The sequence below is a fragment of the Mauremys reevesii genome, linkage group 1, assembly GCF_016161935.1.
Source record: "Mauremys reevesii isolate NIE-2019 linkage group 1, ASM1616193v1, whole genome shotgun sequence".
Classification (NCBI taxonomy): Eukaryota; Metazoa; Chordata; order Testudines; family Geoemydidae; genus Mauremys; species Mauremys reevesii.
Window position 1 is genome coordinate 167034452 of NC_052623.1, and position 27231 is coordinate 167061682.

The 27231-nt window shown below is 45.0% G+C and overlaps 1 long non-coding RNA gene across 3 annotated transcripts in view; it reads right to left on the reverse strand.

Moving 5' to 3' along the window:
* The window catches only part of LOC120391300, a 36170-nt gene extending 12237 nt beyond the window's left edge, over positions 1-23933 (reverse strand). For 2 of the 3 annotated variants that reach the window (XR_005591258.1, XR_005591255.1), the window contains exons 1-3: positions 23864-23933; positions 20692-20941; positions 3235-3301 (exon numbers count right to left, since the gene is read on the reverse strand). This is a non-coding gene — a long non-coding RNA (uncharacterized LOC120391300). Of the gene's footprint in view, positions 1-3234; positions 3302-15316; positions 15439-20691; positions 20942-23863 lie in introns of those variants that run through there. The other variant, XR_005591256.1, reaches the window with a different exon arrangement.
* Positions 23934-27231: the final 3298 nt, after the last annotated feature.

Here is a 27231-nt window from a genome sequence, read left to right on the forward strand (position 1 = left end):
CTATATTAAAACAGATAGTTATTCAAGTGAGTCCAGTATATCAAGCAATCCAGATTGCCCTGTAGAACTGGCCTGTGCTTATCACTACTTACCACACCACCATTATTTATGTCATCTGCAAACTTTACCAGCAATAAGCTTATATTTTCTTCCAGTAGCAGTAGGAGAAAATCCCGGGTATGTGCTTGCAGCTCTTGTTGATTTCAGTGAAAGTCATGTGCGGGCACGCAGACAAGAACAGAATCTAGCCCTAAAATTTGAGTGACAGAGACTAGCAGTGATACAAAAAGCATTCCCACTTCCAGTTGGATACAGAATACAGCCTCACTTGGGTGGTACTGAAAAGGCATTGACTAAAGGCACTGAACTTGATGACAAATGTAGTGCCAGTCCTAGATAGCGTCAATTGGGCGTTGTTAAATACTGAGTATGTATGTCCCTAAGGAGTCAGTGCAGATCTTGAGCATTTCACTACACAAATGTGGGTCACTGCCAAGCACAGATATAGGCCCTGCAGTTGGTTGGTGACAGAGGGGAAATGTAGATTGTCTTTGGCATTTGACAGCTTTTTTGTTATTCAGACATGATAGATTAGGTTAGATTGTGATTAGATCCATCCAAGTGCCAGGAGTCCGCCTCCCCACTTCTTACATTTGTGCATCAGCCACAATTTTGACTCTTGCACTCTACTCCCACCATACACTAGGACAAGGTATATGTTGCCAGTGGAAGGAGTCTAGGCCTGGGAGGAGCTGAGTCCCAAACCTCAGAACCACTGCCTACCCAGAGGGCAGAGGAAATGCTTTGTTGAATCAGGGCCTGTATGAATTATTTTTCCCCTCCGAGCATACAAAATATTTGAAATCCCAGTAAATGAAAGGCCTCTCCATATCTCCCTGAGGGAAGATAAAGGCCTAGGAACTGATTTAAAAAGGGGGGGGGCTCTGGGACTGACCCCAAATTCATACCTGGATCAAGGTGCTGACCTCGTGTTGATTCTTTGGGATATTATTTTGATTAAAATGTAGACACCAGAATTGATGAGGAGTCCGGTGGCACCTTAAAGACTAACAGTGGTTGTTTTTACCTACGAGAGCTTATGCCCAAATAAATCTGTTAGTCTTTAAGGTGCCACCGGATGCCTCGTTGTTTTTGTGGATACAGATTAACCCGGCTACTCCTCTGATACTTGACACCAGAACTGGACACAGTATTCTAGCCATGGTCTCAGTAATGCTGTATACAGAGGTGATACCAGGGGTGAGCTGCAGACGGTTCGCAACAGTTCGCGCGAACCGTTTGCTAAAATTAGACGCCGGACAGAGAACCGGATGCTAAAGTTCTCTGTCCGGCGTCTAATTTTAGCAAACAGTTCGCCGAACCGCTATGAATTCTGCCTCCACCTCCTACCATGAAGCTCCTCCTTGCTTTTCCTCCCCCACGGCTTCCCGCAAATCAGCTGTTTGCGCGGGAAGCCTGGGAGGGCTGAGAAGCAAGCAGGCTTCCCCAGCCCAGAAAGACGACGCTGAGGTAGGAAACTAGGGTGGGGGCGTGTGCCCCGGCGGGTCCCTGGCCGCGGCCCATCCCCGCCTCCCTGGCCGCGACCCTGCCCGGCCACCCGCCCCGTCCCGGGTCCCCGCCCGACCCTCCTGGCCACGTCTTCCCCGCGTTCCTGGCGCGACCCTGCCCGGCCCCGTCCCGGGTCCCGCCCGACACTCACTGGCTGCGGCACGGCCCGCGTCCTCCCCATCCCGGCCGCGACTCTCCCGGCCCGCGTCCCGAAACCCCCCGAACCCCTCCCGGCCGCCCGGCTCGGCGCACCCTCCCGGGTCCCTGCCCGACCCTCCCTGGCCGCGTCCCCCCCCCCGTGCTCCCGGCCCCGCGTTCCCGGCCGTGACCCTGCCCAGCCCCGGCCCCGGTTCCTCCCGACCCTCCTGGCGCGTCTCCCCGTGTTCCCGGCCCCGCTCGGCCGCGACCCTGCCCGCCCGCCCCGTCCCGGGTCCACGCCCAACCTCACCGGCTGCGGCACGGCCCGCGTCCCCGACCCCCCGAACCTCTCCCGGCCGCCCGGCTCCGGCCGCACCCCCGCCCTGCCGTGCCCCACCTACCGGGATGCTCGGCTCTGACACGGCCCCCACCTCCAGCCCGGCCTGGCCCGTGGCTCCAGCCGCCCCTGCTATTTTGCCAGGGGGCCGGGCTCCGGCAGCGCGGGTCTGGGCGTGGCGGCGGCCCCAGCTGCCCGGCTCCAGCTCTGGCCGCAGCCCTCCCTGGCTCCACCCGGCCAGCCACCTGGCTCCAGCTGCCGGGCTCCCTCCGCATCCTCCGGCTCCGGCCGCGCGACTCCTGTCCCGGCCCAGCCACGTCCAGGCAGCGGTAAGGGGGCAGGGAGGGGTGTTGGAGAGAGGGTAGGGAGTTTGGGGGGGGGGGGTCAGAGGGCAGGGAACAGGGGATTGAACGGGGCCAGGGTCCTGGGGGCAGTCAGAAAGGATCGGGGGTTGGTGGGGGGGGTGGGTGGCTGTCTGGGGCAGGGGTTCCTGGGGCTGTCTGGGGACAGTGAGATGGGGTGGTTGGATGGGGCAGGGGTCCTGGGGAGCCATCAGGAATGAGAGGAGGGGTTGAATGGGGCGGCGGAGGGTACTCAGGGTACAGGGAAGGGGTGGATGGGGCAGGGGTCCCTGGGGTGGCTGGGCCCGTGCCGCCCGGGAGTCGGGCCGAGCGGTGCCTGCTCTGGTCCGGCCGGGCTCGGGAGTTGGGCCCGCGGCGCCGGTCGTGGTCCTGGCAGAGTGGACCCGGTCCCCAGGCAGTGTGGTAAGGGGGCAGGGAGGGGTGGGTTGTGGGGGGTGGATAGGGGTCAGGGCAGTCAGAGGGCAGGGAACAGGGGGATTGAATGGGGGCAAGGGTCCCGGGGAGCAGTCTGGAAAGAGCAGGGTTGGATGAGGTGGTGGGGGCACTCAGGGACAGAGAGAAGGGGTAGTTGTATGGGGTAGGGGTTCTGGGGGGCCATTGAGAATGAGAGGAGGGGTTGGGTGGCGGCAAGGGGCAGTCAGGGGACAGGGAAGGGGGGATGGGTCAGGGGTCTCGGAGTGTGTGTGTCAAGGAACATGAGGGGTTGGATGGGGCATGACCCCCCCCCCGGAGGGGGGGGAAGGAGGGAACCCGTTAAAAATTTGGCAGCTCATCACTGGGTGATACCACCCCCTACCCCTAGTCAATGCCCCCCGCTTTTCCTCTAACCTTGTTCGGAGGTGGAGTTTTTCACCCTCAGCTCCTGCTGTGTCTTGTTATCCCTCCTGCACCAGCCCTATGACCCAGAGCAGACAGAGGCTGTTACGCAGATCAAACAAGAGTTTATGGAGGAAGGAGCTGATGTAGCCCTTTACTCACAGCTAAATTTAAAGTGAAATAGCAAGGTATTTTCTGGGATGTAAAATCTACAAAAATTGCCTTTTGAAAAAGATTAGAGGACAATACAAAACCAGCTGAGCAAATAGACAATGGACTCAGAGACCGACGGACTATGAAATACTGCCATGAACAAAATAGTATTGAACTCTAGCATTAGCTCAGTGCTTTGCTCTGCTATCGATAGGGCTCAGCTTTTGTATTATTGTAGCATTCTGGGATCACCATACTATCTCAAACAATACAGAGAAGACTTTCAAGGAAAATACCTAGAAATGAGCATTGCTTGAGCACACTGTAAGATTGAGTCACAGGCAATGTCTACACTGCCAAAATAATCCCACAGCAGCGTGTCTCAGAGCCAAGGTCAATTGACTTGGGCTTGCACTATGGAGCTAAAAGTAGCAGTGTTGATGTTCCAGCTCAGGCTGGAGCCCATGGTCTGGGTTTCAGAGCCCGGGCTACCACCCAAGTAGGATCGTCTACCCTGCTATGTATAGCCCTGTACCACAAGACACGCAAGCAAGCCCAAGTCAATTGACCTCTGAGCCTTGCTGCCGCAGGGTTTTTTTTTGGCAATGTAGTCATACCCACTGAGTTTAAGGCCAGAAGAGACCACCAGATCATCTAGTCTGACCTCCTGGATAGCACAGGCCACCAACACTTGTGATATACCCACACCCGCACACTAAACCCAACAATCAAACTTAGACCAAAAAACTATTATAGGCTACAGAAAACTAAACTATCATGTGCCACAGGCTGATGGAGGTACGCAGGGACTGAGGTACAATGATGCCCAGGTCCCTGCAATGGCAGGAAAATGCTTAAGTGAGATATACCCAGATAATCCTGGCAAGTGACCTGCATTCCACGCTGCAGAGAAAGGCAAAACAAACAAACCAAGGTCACTGCCAATCTGACCTGGAGGACAGTTCCTTCCTGACCCCAACTATGGTGATCAGTTAGTTAGACCATGAGCATGTGAGCAACATGCGATCTGTACACCTGCAAAATGTTTGTGAAGTTGTTATCTAATCTGCTACTCGTTTGATATAAATTGTCTCCTCCCCTCGCTAACAACGGACATACTTTGAAACCATCACTATGAGTATACTGTAAATATGGGGTTTTTTTTAAATTATATTAGGCATAACACCTTTTTCTCTGTTAATCTTAAGAAAACTTTATTTGCCTATAGCTGAATCTTCAGATACTGTAATTGTCTATAAATATGGTAATTTGTACTGCTACATCATGGGCCAGATTTTCAAAAGAATTCAGCACACTGGTTGTGAACTCTTTTGTCACTCAGGTGAGATATGTCACATTAGGAACTGCTGTGTGCTGAGCCCTTTGGAAAATCTGCCCAGCTGAGCGTGAGCACTTACAAAGGTGGGATTTACAAAAGCGCTCCTTGTCGGCCCAACTCAGCTCCCATTGAAGTCAACACGACTTTTACTTTTAGCTTCAGTGGCAGGAGAGTTACCCAATGCAGTGCGCTTTTGAAAATCCCTCAAAATTTGGCCCTGTGCTCTAGCCCAATATATTTATCCATATAAGCACATTCAAATGAAACCATTTAAATACATAAAGATGGAGGGTCGGGTTCCTGGCTCTGATCTCTTTCTCACTGACCAGTGAGAAGCCTCACAGTACCCTTAGAAGTGATGTCACAGCTCTCATCCTGGTGTAAGCTTTCCCAATGCTCCTGTAGGCAGTCTGCTGAATAGAGCAAATACTAACCAAAGGTCTTCAGCAATCCCAAAGGAAGATGGAAGAGGAAGAGTGGTCCAGTGGTTAGGGCACTAGCCTCGGACATAAGAGACCAGAGTTAAATGTTTTGCTCTTCACAGGCTGCCTGTGTGACCTTGGGCAAGTCACTTAGCCTTTCAGTTCCCAGCTGTAAAATGGGGATTCATAGCAACTCTACCTCACAGGAGTCCGGGGGGATAAAGGCACTACAAATTGTGAGGCGCTCAGAAACTACAGCGATAGATGCAATCCCAGTACCACCTAGAGAAATGCAGTAAATGAGAATGTATTAAAGGCACACATTTGGGGAGGGCGGGGGGAAGAAAATATGATGTATGTAAAGTGAGGCAAAGCAAACAGTAGTAGGAGACTTTTAACTGGCTGTTTCTGGACTTCTGAGTATTTAAAATCATAACATTAATGTTATATGAATATATATTTTAGTGTTTTAATTTCCTTCTTTTGGTTTGTAAATAATGGGGGAAAGAGGGAAGTGGGGATGAGTATAAATCAAAGAGAAAAGAAAAAATCTAAAGGCTTCCTCTAAGGCCACAGTCTACACTGCAATTAGACACCCACGGCTGGCCCATGCCAGCTGACTCGGGCTTGCGGGGCAGGGGTTAAGGGGCTGTTTAATTGCAGTGTAGATGTTTGGGCTCAAGCTGCAGCCCAAGCTCAGGGACCCTCCCACCTCACAGGGTCCTAGATCCCAGGTTCAGCCCCATCCTGAATGTCTACACCACCATTAAACAGCCCCTTGGCCTGAACCCCACAAGCCCAAATTAGTTGGCACGAGCCAGCCACAGATTTTTTAATTGCACTGTAGACATCCCCCAAGTGATATGAGCAGGTCGCAACACTTGTGCAGAACTCCACTGACTTCCACTCAGCTGGAGTCATTTGCAGACTGGGCACCTGCACGTCCAACATTTTTCCTTACACTACTAGCACTTTCAGAGCTGTTAAACTCTGCATGTTACAAGCTTTGCACTTTGGATGCATAAGCTCTGAAGGAGCGGGTTTTGTGACGTGCAGTGCCCAAAAGCACTGCATTAACTGGGTTTTAAAAATAACACAAGGCACTTCTAGCACCTTCCCTGGAAGGAGCTCTACATGCTTTATAAATATTAATGAATCAAGCCTCTGATCCCCTGTGATCTGCTACAGGTATTTCTACAGGCTGTGCCAAGCCATATTCCCAAGAGTGAGCATCTGCAGAAGCAATTCTCAGTAAAGAAGCATTATTAATACTTGCCTCACTCTTGACAAATTAGACAGAAATATCTCTGTGGAAGCCGGCTGGAGTGTGCAGGAAGAACTGCCTGGCTGAGAGGTGCACAATAAGCAGGAAGCATCTATGAGACATCTCGCACATTTTCACAGGTATAGTCCCCTCTGTCTCGCCTCATGTGCCTTGGTTGATTAGCAGAGACCTCCCACAAGGGATTTACTTCAAAATGCTGTTTCCAAGCCCAGAACTGTAAACTAACTGTGATGCTCCATGATAATATCAAATAGATTAATAACAATCTACCCAGTCAGCTCCCCAGCTATATGGTCAGAGGAGATTCAGCAGGCTACAGGTCTGAATTTGGGAGTACAGACCTCACAGTCAAATAGAAAAAAATACATCCTGCTCCATGGCTGTATAGTTAAGGGTGGGGGGTTTAAACAAGGGGTGTCATTTCACATTAGTCTCATTCATAAATCGGGCTTCAGACATACGAAGCAGAGACAAGGCCTGTACATAATGACAGAACCACAACAAAGACTCTCAGAAGGAGATTGCCCTTAGGACATAATGGCACAGTCTCCTGCAACGTGATGAAGGAATAGAAAACAACACAAAAGAGAGCAGAAATGCAATCATTTCCAAGTGTGTATTAAAGCAGGGGGACTAAACAAATCAAAATAACCTTGAGGAGTGCAGGCCTCCCTGATTTTTCTCAGTGCCTCAGCTGCCTACATCCCACGTGTGAAACAGTAAATAATCAAAACAGGAGGTTTATGGGCTCTAAAAAATAAAAAAAGCACTTACAACATCAGCTTCCAAGTATCCCAATAGCAATAGCAGTTTCCAGTAGTTGTTGAAGAGACACAGTAGCAACAACATGGTTAAGGTTAAATTTCATTTGCCATTATGCAGCTGAACACAAAAACCAGCCTCTCCCCTTCCTTCCCGCCCCTCTTCAACTTCAATAAACTCTAAACAATCTGCTTCGTAATGGGCATGTTGGGTCCGCTGCTGTGGTAGAGATTTTCTAGATCTTTCCAGGCTAGTTAATCGATTGGTTTCTGAGATTTTAAAAGAGACAGAGCTGTTCGGAGTTTTTGAAAAGTTTCCTACAGGAGTTTTGCCCTCTCCTAGCTTGAAATGACTTGACCTAGAGTCTCCAGATCTGATTTGCTCAGCTGGGCTTGCTGCTCCCATTCCCTTCTTCCCCCCTCTCTTCTGCGAAGTTGCCTTCTCTTCTCCCTTCCTTTTGGGCCTCTCCACTTTTATTTCTTCTCTTTCCCATCAATTTCTTTATGATTTTATGATGCATGGCCCCAGCTTCTGTCTACACTAGGGAGAAAAGTGATTCATGGTGTAATACAATATACAACACTGCCAGAGAAATAAAAATCTATCCCTTTAGCACCTGGGTCTCCCTAAGCCCTTACTAATTCCTATACCCTGCATTTGCCTCTTTTCCCCTCAAAACTCTCAACAGTCTCTATTGTCCCCAACAAAGCCCCCATGCTCACCCCATCCCACCATAACCTCCATATTTGTACCTGTCCTCCCAAATCCTTCAGAGCTGCCGCTTTCCCCAATCCCCTTACACTTATCCTTGTCCCTCCAAAATGCTCCACTTTGCCTCTGATGCCTGTAGTTACCTGGTGCACCCACAGCCTTCCCTTTCCTGCCTGCCCCAGCTTTATCTATTTACCTCTCTGTAACGTACATGGGTCAGAGAGGTGATCTTACTTGTGCAGGGGCCTGCTGGTTTTCTCTCTCCAAATTGTGAGCAGACATGCAAATAAGCTGTCCATAATGCAGCAAGAAAAGAGCTGCATCTTTTCCAAACCAGGTAGTCCTGAGCCAGTTGGACCTCTTCTCTTCTCCCAACAAGATTTGCTCAAGACAGAAATAGCCCCTCTATTTTACTGCACCGCCTGCTGGCTCTGTGTGGTTACCACTTCTTTGCTGCAGGAGGAAATAGCAGCGGAGCATGGAGTGGAACTCCTATGTGGCAGCTCAGGGATGCAGAAGTAGGAGGAGGGAGTAGCTTCTATCGCTAGTAGCACAGAACTCCACCTGTGTCACTTTTTCCCAGCCAAAAATCACATAACTTGGTGACTCTGTCCCCTCAACCAAGAGCCAGGGATAGAATCCAATTATCCTGGTGGGCAGCATTCAGCTGCCTAAACTATGGGACCATCCCTTCTCTTCATGCAGTCACGACCTCATTCATTACATACCTTCCAACTCTTCCCAGTACCTGCACTAGGTATACACCTTCCAACTTCTGCAACAAATGAGGCAGAGGTCCCACAGACAAGTGACTCCTTCACTACACAACTCTTTCATTTCCAGAGCAGATCCATCCTGTGCATTGAATGAACCAGGGGTCCCGCAGAAAAAAATAGTATGTGATCATGTAATTAAAAAGACTGTATCGTATGCACACATGGACAAATTAATGTGGCACAGGCAGCCTCCATTCTGGTATTTCCTAACTTTCAAGTGCTTGACTTTGCAAATTTAACTTCCTTTGCCTTGCCCCTATATGGGCTAGAGGCCTGGGCCCAGCCAACCCTGATTCCTGAAGAGGCACACTTGAGAAAGATCAGCTCTACCTCTATAAAGAATAGCAGGAAGCAGAAGGGAGGTGGGTAGAGTGAGCTGTGGTTTGGGCTTGGCTTGGCTTTGTAGGGACTGCCAGAGACAGGAAGCCTAGCAGTAGTTTGGGAGAGATACAGCTGAGGGCAGAAACTAAGCCAAGCAGAGTAAAAAAAGCTCTGCCATAAGGGTCTGGTATTGATCTGTGTGGCGTTTAGTTGGGGAGCTCTGAAGAGAAGTAAGATTGATGGCAGGGTTCCTGCAGAGCAACCTCAGGTCATGAAAGGGTGTTTGGGAGGTGGACCGACCCTATAACATGTAGTTTTTGTAGTATGTACTTTATGGAGTCCCAGTCTCCACCCCGTGGGTTCCTCATTCCAGTCCCAGTCTCCCCTGCCCTCCAGGTTCCTTGTCCTACACTCTTCTCATCCAATCTAAATCATCTCCTACCAGGCTCCTAGTCTCAATGTATTTCCTCCACTGCCCTTCCTCCACCACTCCAAGTCACACATTTGTCCCCTCTGTATTGGAGTCAGGTGGCTTTCTCCTTCATGCTGTCTTGGCACCAGCAGGGGGAGCACTGAGAGCACAAGAGAGACAGGCAGACAAAAATGAAACATTGCTTCTTAAGAAAATATCAATGCTGAGAACAAAAATATACTGTATTTCATTGACAGTTTCCCAGGATACCCTATTTTTGCACTAACCAGTTGCATTCCAAACTTGAAACACTGGTACAAGCAAAAGCCATGACGTAATCGGTTTTTTATCCCTCATTCTCCATGAGGCCCTGCAGATGCAGATCCTAACTGTACAATGTACCAGTGGTGCACACAGCTTCAAGTCCTCTTGTCTGTTTACTGCATTTTGAATGGTAAGTTTAGCTACCTGTGTGATAGGGGGCAGGGCTGTAAGGAGTTTGCAGATGGAGGATTTCACAGTGAGAGAGACACTCTGCTTTCTTCCCCATGGAGATTTTATATTTGTTCTTTCTTTGTTTGTTATTTTCCATAACCTAAAAGTCATATAGACTGGGAGTACATGTGTTTTTTATGGGAAAACATACTAGCACATTTTAGACCTGTTTATTTAATTATTATTCTAGTCCTAGACAGACCTGGACAGGCAACCACTCACATTAGCACCCCTGTTGTGATGAGAGATTGGTACTGTGAGAAAGCCAGTATATAGCTCTGATCCTTGCTGCATGTCACAATAAGTAGTGGTGCCTAGAAAACAAATTAGCTTACATCCCATGGAGGAAAAGAAGGCAACCTACCTGGAGTTAGATCCTCCAAGCTTACATTTTCATTGAGGGGGTGGTTCACTTTACATTGGCTCACATGGTTCCTGGAGACTCCAATGAATTAATTCTGAATTCTCCCTCTAATTTCCATGAGTGAGCATTGAACAGATTTATAGATCTGCTTGTCTTCTGTTTATTTTGTTTAGCATCCCATTTCTAAAGAACAGTTTCACTTTACATGATGCAATAACTATCTTTGATGGCCTTGTTTTTAACGAGAAATTGTGTGAAGTCAAAAAAATCCAGCATCTAAAAATAATGCCCTTAACATTCTACATGCAGCTGATTTTCTCCAATTTTCCACTGACCTACTGCTGTATGCTGATCACAGGGTAACAGCAGAGAGCAGGCTCAGTACTTTTCCATGAAAGGACGAGATCTCCAAGAATAACAATTTATCAGAGGAGCTAAGCATGTCTGACCTAGCTCATTTCACAGATTAGCAACTGAATAACTCACAGTTTATTGTGTTGACTTTGTGGGTTTTTTATCTAATAAGTGATTTTCATGTTTCATCAGTTCTCAGAGGGAAAAATGCACAACTGTCTCCCAAAACTGATTAGCTAAAGGAGAATAATAAAATAATATTTTACATATATGTAGTGCCTTTCATCTCAAAGGTTCCTGAAACATTTAGAGAGTGGGGCCCACCCCTGCCTCACTGAAGTCAACCAGAGCTTTGCCATTGACCTCAATGGGCGCACAACCTATCTCGTGACATCACTGAAATTCTGCCACCTCTGGGATGGAGGTCAGCAACCAACTAGCTTGCTGAAAGCTGCTTAATTGTGTGGGAAGAAGAGATTTTGGCCACGGAGACAATCAGCCATGTAGCATTAGAGCAGGGAGTTCTCAACCCTAAGGGTTATGACCCTATGCCAGGGGTGGGCAAACTTTCCAAAATTGAATGGAGGGCTGGTTAGAGGAGGCTGTGCCTCCCCAAACAGCCAGGCATGGCCCGGCCCCGACCCCTATCCGACCCTCCCTGTTTCTCGCCCCCTGACAGCCCCCCTGGGACTCCTACACCATCCAACCCCTCCTGTTCCCTGCCCCCTGATGGCCCTCCTGCCCCATCCACCACCCCTGCTCCCTCTCCCCTGACCGCTCCTGGACCCCCTGCCCCTGACTGTCCCCCACCACCTCATCCAACCCCCTCTCCTTCCTGACTGCCCCCCGCAGGACCGCTGCCCCCCATTCAACCCCCCTGTTTCCCGCCCTCTGACCACCCCGACCTCTATCCACACCCCCGCCCCCTGACCAGCACCCCGAACTCCCCTGCCCTCTTACTGCGCTGCCTGGAGCACCAGTGGCTGGTGGCAGTGTGATGAGGCTGCGGGGGAGCAGCAGGGGAGGGACCGGGGGCAAGCCTCCCGGGCCAGGAGCTCAGAGGCTGGGCAGGACGGGCCCACGGGCTGTAGTTTGCCCACCCCTGCCCTATGTGGAAGTGGGTCATGAACAGTTATTCACGCCTTCCTCATCTCTCAGCTAGGCTACAGCAATGCCATATACCTGGGTATGAAATTTTCAGCACTTAGGAAATGCCAACTAGTACAGAACACTGCAGCACATCTCCTCAGCAACACAGGTTAGCGTGAGCACCTCAGACTGCTCTCTACACTGGCTTCCTATAGAATTTCAAATCAAGTGCCAGGTCTCCATCCTTATCTTCCAAGCTCTCCATGGCTGTGGCCCAGGATGTCTAAAAGACTACATAAAGCTCTGGGCCGAGGACCGTGTAGACAACTCCATTCCTCTAGCACAATGAAACTCTCTTCCGTAAGAAGAAGGCTCAACTGTGCAGAAGACAAAACTTTCTCAGCAGGTTGTCTGAGACTGTGGAAGGAACTCCCCACAGAAACTAAGCACCATCACAAACCTCTCCACATTCCACTCTGTATGCAAAGCGCCTTTTTTTGCCCTCTCACATAAATGTACCTGTTGCTATGTGTTTATTTTTTAAAAACTACCAAACCAAGATATTCCACTGCACATGCTTCTCCCTCTGGGGAGAGGACGAGAGAACTAACACCATGTGACAGATATGCAGTCACTACTGGAAGGCATTCAGATGCTGTGGGGATAAGCATGGTAGAAAACCCTACGTAGACTAGAATAGATGCCAGTCAGCCACAGTCACCCTGTGCTTCCCATATTACTAAATGGCCAGGGGGTCCCAGCTAGACCAGAGGCATTCTGAGGGTGTCCCAATGTGGAAAATGGAGTTGTGCTATGGAAAAGGCTGAAAACCCTGCATTAGAGAAATCAACACACGTAGTATTGTAACTCTAGAGCCAGGTCCTCAGCTGGTGTAAATGGGAACAGCTCTATTGACATCAGTGGAGCTGCACCCATTTATGCCAGCTGAGGATCTGTCCCAGATAGTGTAGGAATGAACAAAGTCAGGTACAGCTAGAGCAAGCTAAAAATGGTTGCAGTTACTCCAGTATTGCATCTACTTCCGTGCAGATCCAATGCATTGGAAATGAAATTGCCACACGCAAGACCTGCAAAGTGCATCAGTGGTTTTAGGTTTTAAAATAAAAAGTAAAATCAAAATAACCATTAAGACATTTTTAAAAAGATTCAGTTTGTTGATTCCCACTGCATACTTCTTTCTCTTTACCTATACACATTTACTTGTACTGAGCTAATTACATGCACATTTCATCTACATCACAACATGGGCACTGAATACTTTGCTTATTCAAAGTGCCATAAGCAACCTCAAAGCAATGACTTTGTAGGTTATTATAATAGGATCTCCAAATTAGATCTCAAGGGTACACAGAAAGATTTTAAAAAAATAGCCAATGATGAAAGAATGACTGTGTTGCTTCTATCTCTGCAGACACCGCCTGAGTGCCTCAGAATGGAACAAAATTCAACCACCCGGGCGCTGGCACTTGAGTTCTTGACAGAGATCTCAGGATCTCCCAGAGTATGCTCAACAGCATCCCCAGCCAGCTAAAGGGAAGGGGGAGAGTTCTTTCCCAGCTCAGAGGCCATGGACCAGCTGACCTGTGAGAAATTCTAAAGGACACTGCCAAATTTAGATATGGTGTGCTCTTGCCTGGCTGTCATGACCATCCCGGAGTACAGGCAGAAATGTTTCTCACAGCAGACAGCCAAATAAAGATGATTGTACAGAAACCTACTTCTACAAGTGCCTTACAGGCTTCCCTCTCTCTTCCCTCCCTCCCAATGAAAATCCTGTCTACGTGTTCTGATGCCACATTCCATTTCATAGTTTTACACTGGTATAGTCTGTAACAACTGTGGTATATTCACACCCCACAAAAGAAGGGATGTACCTCTGGTAAGGAGGGAGGAGTCGAGTTGAATCGCACTTTCTCTGAATGATACCCAAACAAAATAGCACTTACATACTATGTCAAAAAGTGAATTGCAGTTTAAAGGGCCAGTCCTGCTCCTACTGAAAGCAATGGAAAAATCTCCATTGTCATGGTGTGTTGTGAACCTTCAGTTCCCCAGAGGAGCCTTCCGGATCCTCTAACAATTGGAGCCTATGGTTGCCTTGGCATCAAAAACTTGAATTGTGATGGAAAGGCACTCCACAGCTGCCCCAAAAGCAATATAAACAGCTGCTGGAAACATACAGCAAGAGTCCCAATGAGGATTATAAACAGATTTTGTCCATTTGAAAATATGTTTGGTTCATTTCACGTCTGCAGCTATCATTTCTGGGGTGGGTAGCCGTGAATAGATCCCAGTGCCAATGGAACTCTGGCTATGTCCACTTCACAATGTTTTGTTTCTGATGTTTTGACCCTGTTGACTCTTTTCCAGAGGGTTCTGTACATTGTTTTTAAAGCATCCCCACTTTTTTGCTTGCTTCATTGACAGCAAGCTGTGGTGAAACTTACATGTACGGTGCACCCCAAAGAATCATCTCACTTCAACTTCCCCAAATTCTTACACTGACCTGATGCCTTAGACCGTAGTCCATCCCTTTGCTTTGCTGCACATTGGGCTACCCACATTTGCCATCCTTGCCTGTCAACTGCCCTTCTCTCCAAATCTTCCCATTTCATGTTGAGGTGCTTGATGTCATTCAGATCTGTAAAAGCAGCAAAGAGTCCTGTGGTACCTTATAGACTAACAGACGTATTGGAGCATGAGCTTTCGTGGGTGAATACCCACTTCGTCGGATGCATTCAGAACAGTTCATTTCCATGGTATTCATGGTCCTCCTCTCTTTCTTCTTGCGTTTTCTGGCTTCCATTCAAGGGTGGTATTTGGTAAGCATTCTTTTTCCATTCTCAGCACATGTCCCAGCCACTGATGTCTTCTTTTGTAGATCCATTGAGAGGGTACCTTGTCCAGTATTTTTTCTGACTTCTTCATTCATCTTCCTATCTCTATATGTTATTCCCAATATTCTTCTTAGACGTGTGTGATGAAATGCATCCAGCTTTTGCGTATCTTTCTTGACAAGTTGCCATGTCTCACTGCTATATGTTGTGATGGCAATAACAATTGCTTTGTATACATCCAGTTTTGTCTTGAGGGAGATGTTTTGAGTTGCCAGATGTTTTTGAGTCTTCCAAATGCAGCGTTTTTCTTCCAGATTCTTCCTCTTATTTCCTCAGAACTAGTACCACCTTGGCTGAAGGTATGTCCAAGATATGTAAAACTGTCCACCCTCTCCAGTTTCTCTTCTCCAATTTTGATTTCTGTCCCTATAGTCCCCATTAACATGACTTTACATTTCTTTGCATTGTATCTCAAACCGATCTTCTCCATTACTTCTTTTATTTGGTTTGTGCATTTTTGTTGTCCATTGGCATCTTTACTGACCTGGTGCACAGTGATGTAATTATCACAGTCAGGAATCAGAATTTCATTTAGGAGGGCGGGGCAGGCCCATGCTCTGAAATGAACTACTTTTACAACATGTAGTTTTAACCCTCAGCCTGCTCCATTTTAAAGTTAGGCCAAGGGAAGGAAAACATTTATTTTGCAATCAATTAATCTTTATTTTGTTATTTCTTAAGACTATACAGTCCCCCGGGGGTTCCTCTATTTACAGGGTGTCTGCTTCACAACTCATCGTTTCTGAGATAGAAGTAAAACTAAAGATTAACTTTGATGGTCTGTAGCCCAAAGCCAGAATGGTTCATGAGATGCCCTGTAATATGAAGAGCAGAACCTTCAGAGTATCAATAAAAACATGTATTAAAACACAACTTTTTACTTACAATAAAACTCTTGTTTCTGAACCAAGGGTTTTTGGAAAACACATTGTAATAAAAATATTCCCATGGCTTATGATGTCAATGTGAGTAAGCAAGATAGCCACAGACTCTGTCTTATAAGTACCATATTGTCAAATGAGGTATTGCTTGAGAACACTACAAATGCCATCTCTCATCCCTGGGACGTAGGGGGTCACCATGTACTGAATTGCCTTGCATGTAAGAAGCTAGCCCAGGGGTCAGCAACCTTTCAGCAGTGCTATGCCGAATCTTCATTTAGTCACTCTAATTTAAGGTTTCACATGCCAGTAATACATTTTAACATTTTTAGAAGGTCTCTTTCTATAACTCTATAATATATAACTAAACTATTTTGTATGTAAAGTAAATAAGGTTTTTTAAACGTTTAAGAAGCTTCATTTAAAATTAAATTAAAATGCAGAGCCCCCCAGACCGGTGGCCAGGACCCGGGCAGTGTGAGTGCCACTGAAAATCAGCTTGTGTGCCGCCTTCGGCAAGCGTGCCATAGGTTGCCTACCCTGAGCTAGACTTTTCCTAGCCCCAGGTGGGTGTGCAAGAGGGCAGATGGCAAAAGGACAGTCCCCTCTGTGTAAGAGCCAGGCAGTTTTTATGCCAGCCAGATGCCCAGATTGGAACCTAATATACCTTCCTAATGAATGATAGAGCCTCTGCCCTCTCTGTGCATTCGAGAGCTCAAAGAAGGGTTGGGTCTCCATCAGAGATCACTGGGCTGGAACTCCAGAGACCTACAGTCTATTCCTAGCACTGCTACAGATGTGTCATGTGACCTTGAGCAAGTAATTTTATCTCTCCGTATCTCTGGTTCCACTCCCACCCTTTGGCTTGTCTATTTAGGCTGCGAGCTCTTCAGGGCTGGAACAGTCTCTTACGATACATTTGTAACAGTGTTGAGCAAAATGTGACCTCTGGGTATTACCATAATATAAATAATAATCTAGCACAAACCCTTCCAGTGCTGCAGTGGGGATAGTGCAGTTGGGGTGGCTACCCATCCCTGATTGGGTGGGACAGCACCAAAATGTACATTTCAAGTCCCGGTCCAAGGCTGAATGACTCTGGAACAGCATTTGTCCCGGATTCCTTGCAGCGCTGCTCCATGCCTGCCCGAGGCGGCACCAACCTCTTCTCGGTGGAGTGGGGGACTGAGGTGGGCCTTAGCCCCACCTCACCATGAGGCCCCACCCTCTGCTCTTCTGCTCCCCCCTGAGGCTCTGCCCCGGCCAGGCTAGAAGCCGGAGCTGGGCAGTAATAAGAGCTTCCCAGGGAGCCTGGGCTGCTGTGGGGAGCCCTGGATCCTCCACCTGCCCTGGTCAGTGCACCCTGGGGGCCAGGGCACGAGCTGGTGGCTGCTCTCGGGCATCCCAGCCCCCCACCCAGGGTAACTGGAGGGGCCAGAGCTCCCCACAGTGGCCCAGGCTCCATGCACAGCTCTTACCACTGCCTGGTTCTGGCTTCCATCCTGGCCAGATGGCGGGAACTCGGCAAAGAGGAGGGGCAGGGCCACTAAGGGGGCGGGGCTCCTGCATGTGTCCTGGTTTTGCATTTTGAAAAGGTGGTCACTCTCAGGGCAGCACCATACTCAACATGGACCAATGTTTGTGAAGCACCAGCGAGCCCAATCTGTGTATTACAAACAGATGTAGTTTAGCAGCCATCTTTAGTAATTTGCTGTAGGGCAAGGGAAAAGCAAGGGTAGGCAAGAGAGACTGAGAAAATTAGGGAGAAAATGGAGGTAGAAAGACAACTAGATGAAAGGAGGGTGCAGACAAAGAGGATCAGAAGGGAAGATGAGGAGGAGGACAGGAGGGGAAAAATATTACTATTATTATTATTATTATTAATTATTTGCATTACATTAGCTCCTAAAGGCCCAGCTGAGATCAAAGTTCCATTGTGCTAGGCACTGTACTAACACAAAGTAAGAGATGTGCCTGTCACAAAGCTTTTATAGTCTAAATAGACAAGATAAAGGCGGGAGGGGAAAGAGATGCAAAGTGACTTCCTCAAAGTCACACAGCATGCCAAGAGCAGAGCCTGGGTTAGAACTCACGTCCGTGCCATATCCACTTAACCATGCTGCTTCTCAAAAATACATTCTAAAACCGATCCCAGACTAGAATAGTACAACAGACTAGCAGTGAAGTCTGAGGAAAGGCCTAATTCAAGAGGCCCAGAAAGGAAGTTTTGAAGTGTCCTTCAAAATCCTTAGTCCTACTGCTCCAGGTACTTGTAACTTCACAAAATGCTCTCTCCCTCTTCCTGCAAGAATCATGGGTTCACCGTCTCAACCATTGTCCCCGCTTTCCATTACAGTAGCACTTATCCAATCAGGGAACAGAGTCAACAGTATGTAACTAATCTCACAGTGGTAGAGCTGATAAGAAAATCATCAATAAAAGAACTATTTTTTAGCAAAAAGAAGGACTACTTCTGACAAAGATTTCAGTGAACTTTTCATTTTTTCTACCAATGCTATACTGTGATAACTAATAGCAAGTACATACAGCAAATACATTGTGAGTAATTCACAGAGGAAAATGGGTTTGCATGAAACATTCCTTAAACAATTATGAACAGTAAACAAATTTCTAAAAAACAAAAAACAAACAAAAAAACCCCTCAAAGTCTGTTCATGAACAATTTGAGAATGGGGAAGAAGTGACAATCGATGTGATAAATTTTGTTCTTGTTTGCCCAGCCCTGGTCTGTAGAATGTTTTAATTAGTTAGTAAATGAAAATCATGTGAAAAGAAGCTTGTTTCTTTCTTAATGGGATAGTGTAAAGATCAGTTGGCCCAAAATGTAACATTGGGCCTGATACTGCTACCAACGAAGACAAATTCCTATTGAATTCAGTAAAATGGGACTGGCCCCCTTTGCAAAGTGCGTGCCATCATTCCACATGTCTATTTTCCTCAAGCCAAATACTTCATCTTCATCTTCTCCTCCCCCTCCTCCTCCCCACCCAATCAATGCCAGAAGCCTACCAGTCACGCACAACTCTGTAACAACAAATTGGCACGTTCACAAAGTAAAGAATCCGATTCCATTTTCAAGCTTCCAGGAAGTCATTTAAGCAACCATGCAAGAAACCAATAATTTCTAGAACTATGAAAGTATCACGCCTGAAAGTAGCACACAGCGGCTTGCAGAAAATGGTTTTAACATGGCAGAGAATTTGGTTGGGGGAGGGTATTATTTTTGCATTGTGGATTTTTTTTTTTAAGTAAAAGTTTTGGAAATTATTTGGACCAATTATTGCCTTCATATGGGTCTGACCAGCTTCCACTAAAGTCAATGGGAATCCTGGGGGAATGTCCCATGGTGGAATTTGCCCCCCTGTAATTCAATGAGAATATCTTAAGTCATGGGACTTGCTTGACATGACACTGAGCTGGGCTTTTTCCTGCAATGTAACAGTCAGATGGATCCATTCTGGTTTTCTATGACAAAATGCTCTCTTCCTTTACTATACTCACTGGCTAATTTACGTGTGTTCCTCTTTAGTTTGCTCTTGTTTTTGGTGACCCTGAGCACTAGACCGTGCCCAGACAAGCACTGGAGTTAGAAGAGGCCCCTTTACGGCTATACAGTGCTATGTTTCTACAGCAAAGGAGGTTGGCGACTAACAGAAAAGGTCCTGAAGGGAAGACTGGGGAGAAAGGGGTCATAGATGGAGGAAATAGAGGTTCTTGTAATGCAGAGGGAAGGTTACCAGTCTGATATAAGAGGGGAGTGAAGAGACAATGGGAGGAGGACACCTTGAGCGGTGGAGATTAAAATATGTGAAAAGAAGGAGTGGTGCAGGTGTAGGTTGGAGTGGGCTGGGGGTGAGAGAAGGAAAGAAACAGCCAGACATACAACAGTTCTGAGCTACCTCTGGCCCCAATGAAGGGATAAGACACAACAAACTTTGAATCAACTTAAAATATTTGGTTTTTAAATCAGAATAATATTTCTTATGGTGGTTTCACAAGCCTTGACATTAACTAGAACAAAGGTATAATTCCAACCACACAGCACAAACGTGTTAATGCAATGCAAACCCACCTCACTTTGGCACAAAGAGACCTATACCTAAGGACAGCAGGGACAGCTTCCACTGAACTCACCTCTGATAAAAAGTGATGGTACCTACATGTCACATTATTTTCTGAAAATAACTTAATTACATTCTACATTGGGGTCAAAAGGCTTTGATGTTTGTGAAATGAAGACAAAAAAATTCACTTTACATGTCTTCCCCACTGCTAGTTTTAGGCATGTGTTCAATACTGATGGTTTTTAATAACCTGAGATACTGATTGCTGTTCATCTGGCCAGGAAAAGGGGATTCCCTGCTCCCCCCTCCAAAAAAAATGAAAATTTTTATCTATCAATAATTTTCATATTTCTGTAAAAAAAAAAAAAAAAAACTAAATCCCCCCCAAAACAAACATTTTTCCATTTTCAGCAACCAAAATGCAAATAAATTTAGCCAGTCGGTCAAAAATATTCAGTTTTACTGAAAAATTTTGCCAAGAAAGCCAAATTTTTTTAGGTTTTGGTTGTTGAAAAAACATAGTTCTCAAATTCAATTCGTTCTGAAAAATTCCATTGAAAACAGACATTTCTCATGGAAATTTCTATTTTGACCAAAAAGAAAAAAAGAAATTTTTCACTGAAAAAACATTTTTAACAAAACACTTCAACCAGCTCTGATTGCTACATATATGTTGATATGTCATTCTGGTGTAATTTATGTTGTGGAAGCTCTGAAAGCTACCTCTTCGAAATTAACCTTGTAATTAGCATCACATACACTGTCATAGGAACTCAGAAAACATAGGCATTGGAGCAGTATAAATACCTAGATTAGAGAGGATAGAAATAGAGACTTTGATTCAACAAAGTACATATGCATGTACATAACAAAGTATAGGAGTACTGTAGAACCTCAGAGTTCCAAACACCTCAGTAATGGAGGTTGTTTTTTAAATGTCTGAAATGTTCGTAACTCTGAACAAAATGCTATGGTTGTTCTTTCAAAAGTTTACAACTGAGCCTTGACTTAATTCAGCTTTGAAACTTTACTATGCAGAAGAAAAATGCTGCTTTCAACCATCTTAATTTAAATGAAACAAGCACGGAAACAGTTTCCTTACCTTGTCAAATCTTTTTTAAAACTTGCCTTTTCTTTTTTTAGTAGTTTATGTTCAACACAGTATTGTGCGGTATTTGCTTTTTTCATTTGGTCTCTGCAGCTGCCTGGTTGTGTACTTCCAGTTCCATAGGAAGAGTGTGGTTCACTGGTTAGTTCGTAACTCTGGTGTTCTACTGTAGTTCCATTAAGTCCATGGGACTACTCATATGCTTTTCGTAACCCATGTACTCAAGTTCCTTGCTTTTTCAGGGCTAGAGAAAAAAGTAAATATTTTTGTCACCTAACTGACACACTTTCTTCAGACACATAAATCTCCTTAGTTCTTAGTTAATGGATAGGGTTGAATATATGTCAAGAGTGCAATATATAGAGACCTAACATTTTGGAATACAGTAAGAAGGTAGTTTCATTTGTTTACAATGACAGTTGATAGTTGCACTGTTTTTGAGAAAAGAATTATACTCCCAAGAGGACAAATATCAAACTCTACACATGAGAGTAACTCACTTGATCTTCATCAGAAATTATATTTTTTCCTCTAAGCAGAGATTTTCTGTAGCTAGTAGGAACATCGTGTGCACATGAGAACGCAAAGATCCAGCAGATGAGAAAGCAAAGTTCCAACAGATTCCAGTGTTTGTTCTGGAATAATAAAAGCTGATGTATTACTTGGTTGAAGGTATTTTTTTAAAACATCTGTTAGCACCATCATTCTGTGCTCTGCTGTATGTTACTTGCTCTACTGTATGCAAAAATGGTTTGCATTAATATATTGTACAATGACAATATAAAAGAACTGAAAATATTTCAAAACTGGCCAAAGATGCTAAAGTCACCGCCACCCTCCAAATCTTATATAGATGGGGTGTACTGCAGTAATTGTATGGTTGTTATGTTTTCTTTCATCCTGCATGCACTGTAATCTATTTCTATTAGACATTAACATTATATTGGGAATTAAGATACAGTTAAAGCTGTGAACATATGACAATCAAGTTGGATATTTTAATGTAGTTGATGTCTGCTTACAACCTTATACTTTATACAAATTCTGGTACCAGGAAATTCCCTAATTTGTTTTTTTCTTAGATGTGATTTATTTTTCTTAGATGTGATTGAGTGCGGCAAACTTGTTGTAGATTGTTTTGTTTTGTTTTTGATAGAGATGATATGCAAAATTACCAAATTTGGGCCCCTAAAGTTTGGTTCCTAAGTAAGTGGCCTGATGTTAGGAGTCACTCAACACCCACAACTCTCACTGAAAATGCAGCATGTCTAAAAAATCAGGATACTGACTGTTGGCCACATTTTTAGAGGTAATTTAGGCACCTACCTTCCATTTATTTCAATGGGAGTTGGACACCTAAATACCTTTAATAATCTGTCCCCCTTTATGTCTCAATATGGACTGGAGTACCTAGTTTTAGATATCCATATTTGAAAAGTTTGGTCTATAACTTACTATAATTATAGATGTGATGTAAAGAGAACGTATGGGTTACAGTAAAACACAGACATCTTAGTAATCAGTTCACAAATTCTGCCAGCAGAGTTTGCAACTTCCTTGAATTGGAGTAATTAAGCAAGATCAAGTAAGTAAGATCACCCTTGAATCCCAGTGGTTCATCCGGTGGGGAATAACACACTCTGCCAAACCTTGGACAAGTATATATATATTTGAAGTCAAATGTTCTAAGGTTCAAAACATCCACAAATGTTCACCCTGCCTTCTGAAAAATAGTTTTTATGTACGAAGGCCCATATTTAAAGATATTTAGGTGTTGTGGTGCTCAGTACTGCAACGCCTAACTGGTTTAGGAGTCTAAACCTCATTTTCAAAAGGGGCTATAGGTACTTGGAAGCCTGAATCCTATTGACAGTCAATGGGATTTAGGCTTTTAAATGCCTAAATCCCATTTGAAAATGAAATTTAGGCTCCTAAATCAGCTAGGCATTACTCCTTGAACTGGAGCATTTAACCAACGAAAATCAGCCTTGAACCCCAGTGGTTCATCCAGTGGAGAATTACAAACTTGCCCAAAGCCCACTATATGGCAGAGACAAATCATCCAAACTCTTCCAGTAATAAAGATCGAAAATATCCCATCCTTCCCAAATGCTCCACCAAAAAGATAAGTTGAAGGACTGCAAATTTCAGACCAGTGGAGGAAGTTGATGACAAAGTTTAGGGGCCCTCCTGGAGAACATCCCACCAACAGCTCCCTCCCTTTCAGCATAAACCAAAGACTAAGATCCTTTTTCACTGACACCATAGCTGCTTGAAAGACAATTACAGGCAAAACCTGGAATTTAACATCTCAGCCCTTCATTTATGCCACTGATTTAAATTCTCCTTCTTTCAGCTCCTCTTACTCGCTATCACAAATATCAGGAGACACTCAAACCTTCACAATTGTATGTCTCCTTCAGGAATCTCTATATCTCCAGTATTTGTCAGTGTTGTTCTACTCTTTACGCCATTTTGGGCTGCAGAAAGGCTTAAGAAATGTGGTGATTTACTCCCGGGGAAATTCTGTCCCACTGCGCACACACAGAATTCATGTCTCCCCGAGAATATTTTTTTCTCTGCAGAAAATACATTCCGCTGGAGAGGTGCTGCAGTTATGACTTTCACCCACCAGGGGCTGCTGTGCCACCAGAACAGATGGCAGCCACTCCCAGTAAGGAGCCGCCAGCCACAGAGAGGGGAGAAGAGGCTGCATTCCTCACAGTGCCCTGCCTGTGAGGCCAGGTCAGGAGGCATGGGATATAAGGAGGGTGGAAAGCATGGGGCACTTGGAGCTGCTGAGAGGTCACAGACTGGGGTTCAGAAGGGCTAGTGGGGGGGACAGACTGAATGGGAGTGGGGGTGCAGGGACACATGAGGATGGGGGAAGGGGGTGATTGAAGGGGGGTGCAGGGACGCATGGGCACTGGAGAAGATGTGCCAGACTGAATGAGGGAGGCTAAGGGTCAGCAAGGGCCTAGTAAGGAATCTATTTGTCAAAAAACATTTCCTGAATCTTTTTGGTTGTCTGTATTGTTACAGACACACTTGCTGACTGATATTTTGAAATAAATTACCAAAATAATTGAAACTGACATGATTATATTGTGTTATTTTGACAAATAAAATATGCCGAATTTTAAAATATTGTGCACAGCATTCTTACTTTTTTGGTGCAGAATTCCCCTAGAAGTAGTGACTGAGTCTGTGATTACTCCATCTTTTAAACCCGGAACATTCAGAGTTCAAAATCCTTGATCAGTTGGGAGCAGTTGCAGCCAAGAATGACTCGTGGCCATTGGTTACAAGAGCCCACTCACTCACTGTGCTAAATTAATTCATTTTGTTGTTACATTATGTTTCTTGTTGACCCAATTCATGTCACTTTAGTTAATTAAAGAGGCATCATTGGCTTATTTGGGTCTTAGAACATAAAACCTTTTACAAACACAAAAATCCACTTTGTAAAAACACATCCCCTTCTTAACTATTTTGATGAAAAGAAAACACACTGTTCGTGTCCAATGATTTCAACTTGTCAATTACCATTCTTTAAAAAAAACAAACACTATGCTTCAGATATCATTTGATAAAAAATAGTTTGCTTGGGTTTGTTTTTTTTATTCCCCTTCTGCAGAACTTGGAGCTTAAGGGTTAACATACAATAGGAGGCTCTGAGATGAACCAGGATAACTGGATGTAAGAGTATTATGACATGAACATTTAGCTCTGGTTCTCATCTAAGGAGCTTTTAGAAGTTTTTGCAGATATTACTGCAGAGGGGAAGGAAAATGACTTCTAAATCTAATCAATAGAGAAGCATGATCAAGCCCCATGACACTAGACAGATGAACAGAAAAGCCATAATTAGGTGTCCTTAGTCTCTTTGAACATCATGTCGCTTTTATAAGTTCTTTTTTTGATGGTGTGGACCCAACTCTGTACTTCCTCATTCTGAATTTCAGACAGTAGAGGAGAAATTATCACTGATCTATAAGGTAAAAAATCATCAGGCCCTCCCAATTAAAGTACTAGTTTTTTCCATACTGCAGGCCCCGTGATAGCCATGCAAATTAGATTAACTATTGTATGTGCCTTTAGCAGCCAAGGAAGCTATGTCAAAAAAGGGAAATAAACAACAACAATCCCAGATTCCACACTTGAAAACAGTTTATCATCTAGTAGTTTAGTGCCTGATCCTGCTCCCACTGAAGTTGATGGCAAATCTCTGATTTCTGTGGCATGGGATCATCAGACCCTTAGGATTCAGGATGCATTAGTGTTCACCATATCTGATATTTGTGATGTAGACCAGAGCTCTGAAAGGGATAAGTTCCGAAGAATAAACTCATGTTCAGACATGACTTGTTCTGGATTGAATTCAGATGCCCTTCTTTTTATTTAAAGCAACATGATGCACAACACCTGAAGGAGTAGCCAATTAAGTGGTAAAACCTTCTCCGCCTTGCTCCCACTGATGGCAATGCACCTAGGGGAGAATTCTACTGTAGACACAACTGCAGTGTAAACAGATGTGCTGCTGCCCCCAGTCAACACAGCCTTGCAAAAAAACTGCCTCCAACCAAACAGCAACAAAAGTGGGGACTCATAGCTCCCTGACCCACTCACATCAGTGATTTATGAACTGCAGGGCATAATTGCAACCATTTCAATACTAACTTCATTAAGTACAAACAATATCTCTTCTTTTAAAAAAAAAGGCAAAGCGAAAAAGCACATTAATAGAATATGAGTTGCACTGTTAAAATGACAAAAAGTCAGGCACTATAGAAAATTCCAACAGCAGCATTAACTTGGCTGCATTGTGCAGAGAATACCTAATGTCTTCTATTGATACATTACTGCTTAGGTTATAATGTGCATTATAAGACACACAGACTATGCAACATGGCCTAGTTAATGTAGCTACTGGAGCCTTAGCTTTTTCCTTGAAATCTGTGGTTTTAACTGTGCAGCTTCACTGTGCACTAATACAGAGCTCAGTCTTACCTTTAAGACACCACCTCTTCTGGAGTTCCCAGATGAACATGGAAGGCACACAGATTGCAGCGTCAGGGTTGTGCAGCCACTTTCCCCATGTGCATCCATGCCATTCTCCCTCCTCCCTAACCCCTGTGAGGCACAAGGTCCAATCCTCAGCTTAAAGACTGCAATTGTGAGCCAGACACGTATGGGGGGAAGCTCCTTGCACCATCTTTCCACTCTGCCCATAAGCACAAAGGCCAATCACAATGTAGCCTGAAGTTTTGGCATTTAATGCAATCAAAAGCATGTCATTAGTATACAGTGTCGCCTCCCACTATGCCACACTTCAAAACTACAGCATTTCCTTTCAATGTAGGACTCATGAAAGGTACCAGACTAATTGTCCTACAGACTGCAGTCTTCCATGTAGCCCCAGAGCAGACCAAGAGCACAGCTGTGGTTAGTTCAAGCTTCTATGAAATTTCAGCCTGATCCCAAACTCCTTACTCTAGCGTCAAGGGGAGTTTTTCCTGAGATATGCCCTTTGATCCAGGTAAAAGTGCAGAGCTGTGAGAGGACTCCTCCTTACTTCATCTTTTCCTTACCATTGAAGAAACACTGTGTTTACAAGTGAGCTACAGAAGATGAATGACCTAGTTCTCATTTACACGAAAGCCCCTTTACCCTATTCTGGCAGCATAAAGGGGCTGTTAAATAGGCCTAAATTATATCATTGGAGATGTAATTTCTGCCCACTTTGAGGCCAGAGCAGGGTAAAAGGGATTTAATGTAAATAAGAGGCAGGCTCCAAAGACACTTTTTTTTCATTGCAAACTGTAAAACCAATATTCTAATGTTTGTTTCTAGGGCTATATTTTAAATAGATACGGCAGCAGTGAATGTAGTGATTGGAGATCTAGCAAATTCACTGTTTGTGGTTACTGACCAAGTTCAAAACCAGTCCTAGCAATTAATTTGCTCTGAATTATTGCTGTTCCACATATTTAATTAGGTACTAATCCACCTCCAAGAAATCAGAGAGCTATACTAGAGAACAATTACCTAAAAACATGGTTATAAATCAGGCAATTGAAATTCACTTATTGATACAAGCCACATGGCAGCCTTCCAGAACAAAACCCCTTGGGTTTAATCTTAAAATCTATAATGAAAAATCTCTTCTCCTTAGCACTGAGACTTCCCTTTCTCTCCCCAGAAGAGAGAAATCTTTTTCAAAGATCCTCCTTTGTGGCACTTAATTGTCAAAGGAGCCCTTTCTGTTACTGTTACATTGCAAAGCTAACAAATTTACTCTGCTCACTGAAGTCAAAATTGTTTTTGAGAAAGATGGACTAATAGGCCACTTCCGCCTTAATTGAATTGGTTCGTTAGCGCTGACCCCTCACTTGGTAAGGCAACTCCCATCTTTTCATATGTTGTGTATTTATACCTCCCTACTGTATGTTCCACTCCATGTATCTGATGAAGTGGGTTTTAGCCCATGAAAGCTTATGCCCAAATAAATGTGTTAGTCTCTAAGGTGCCACA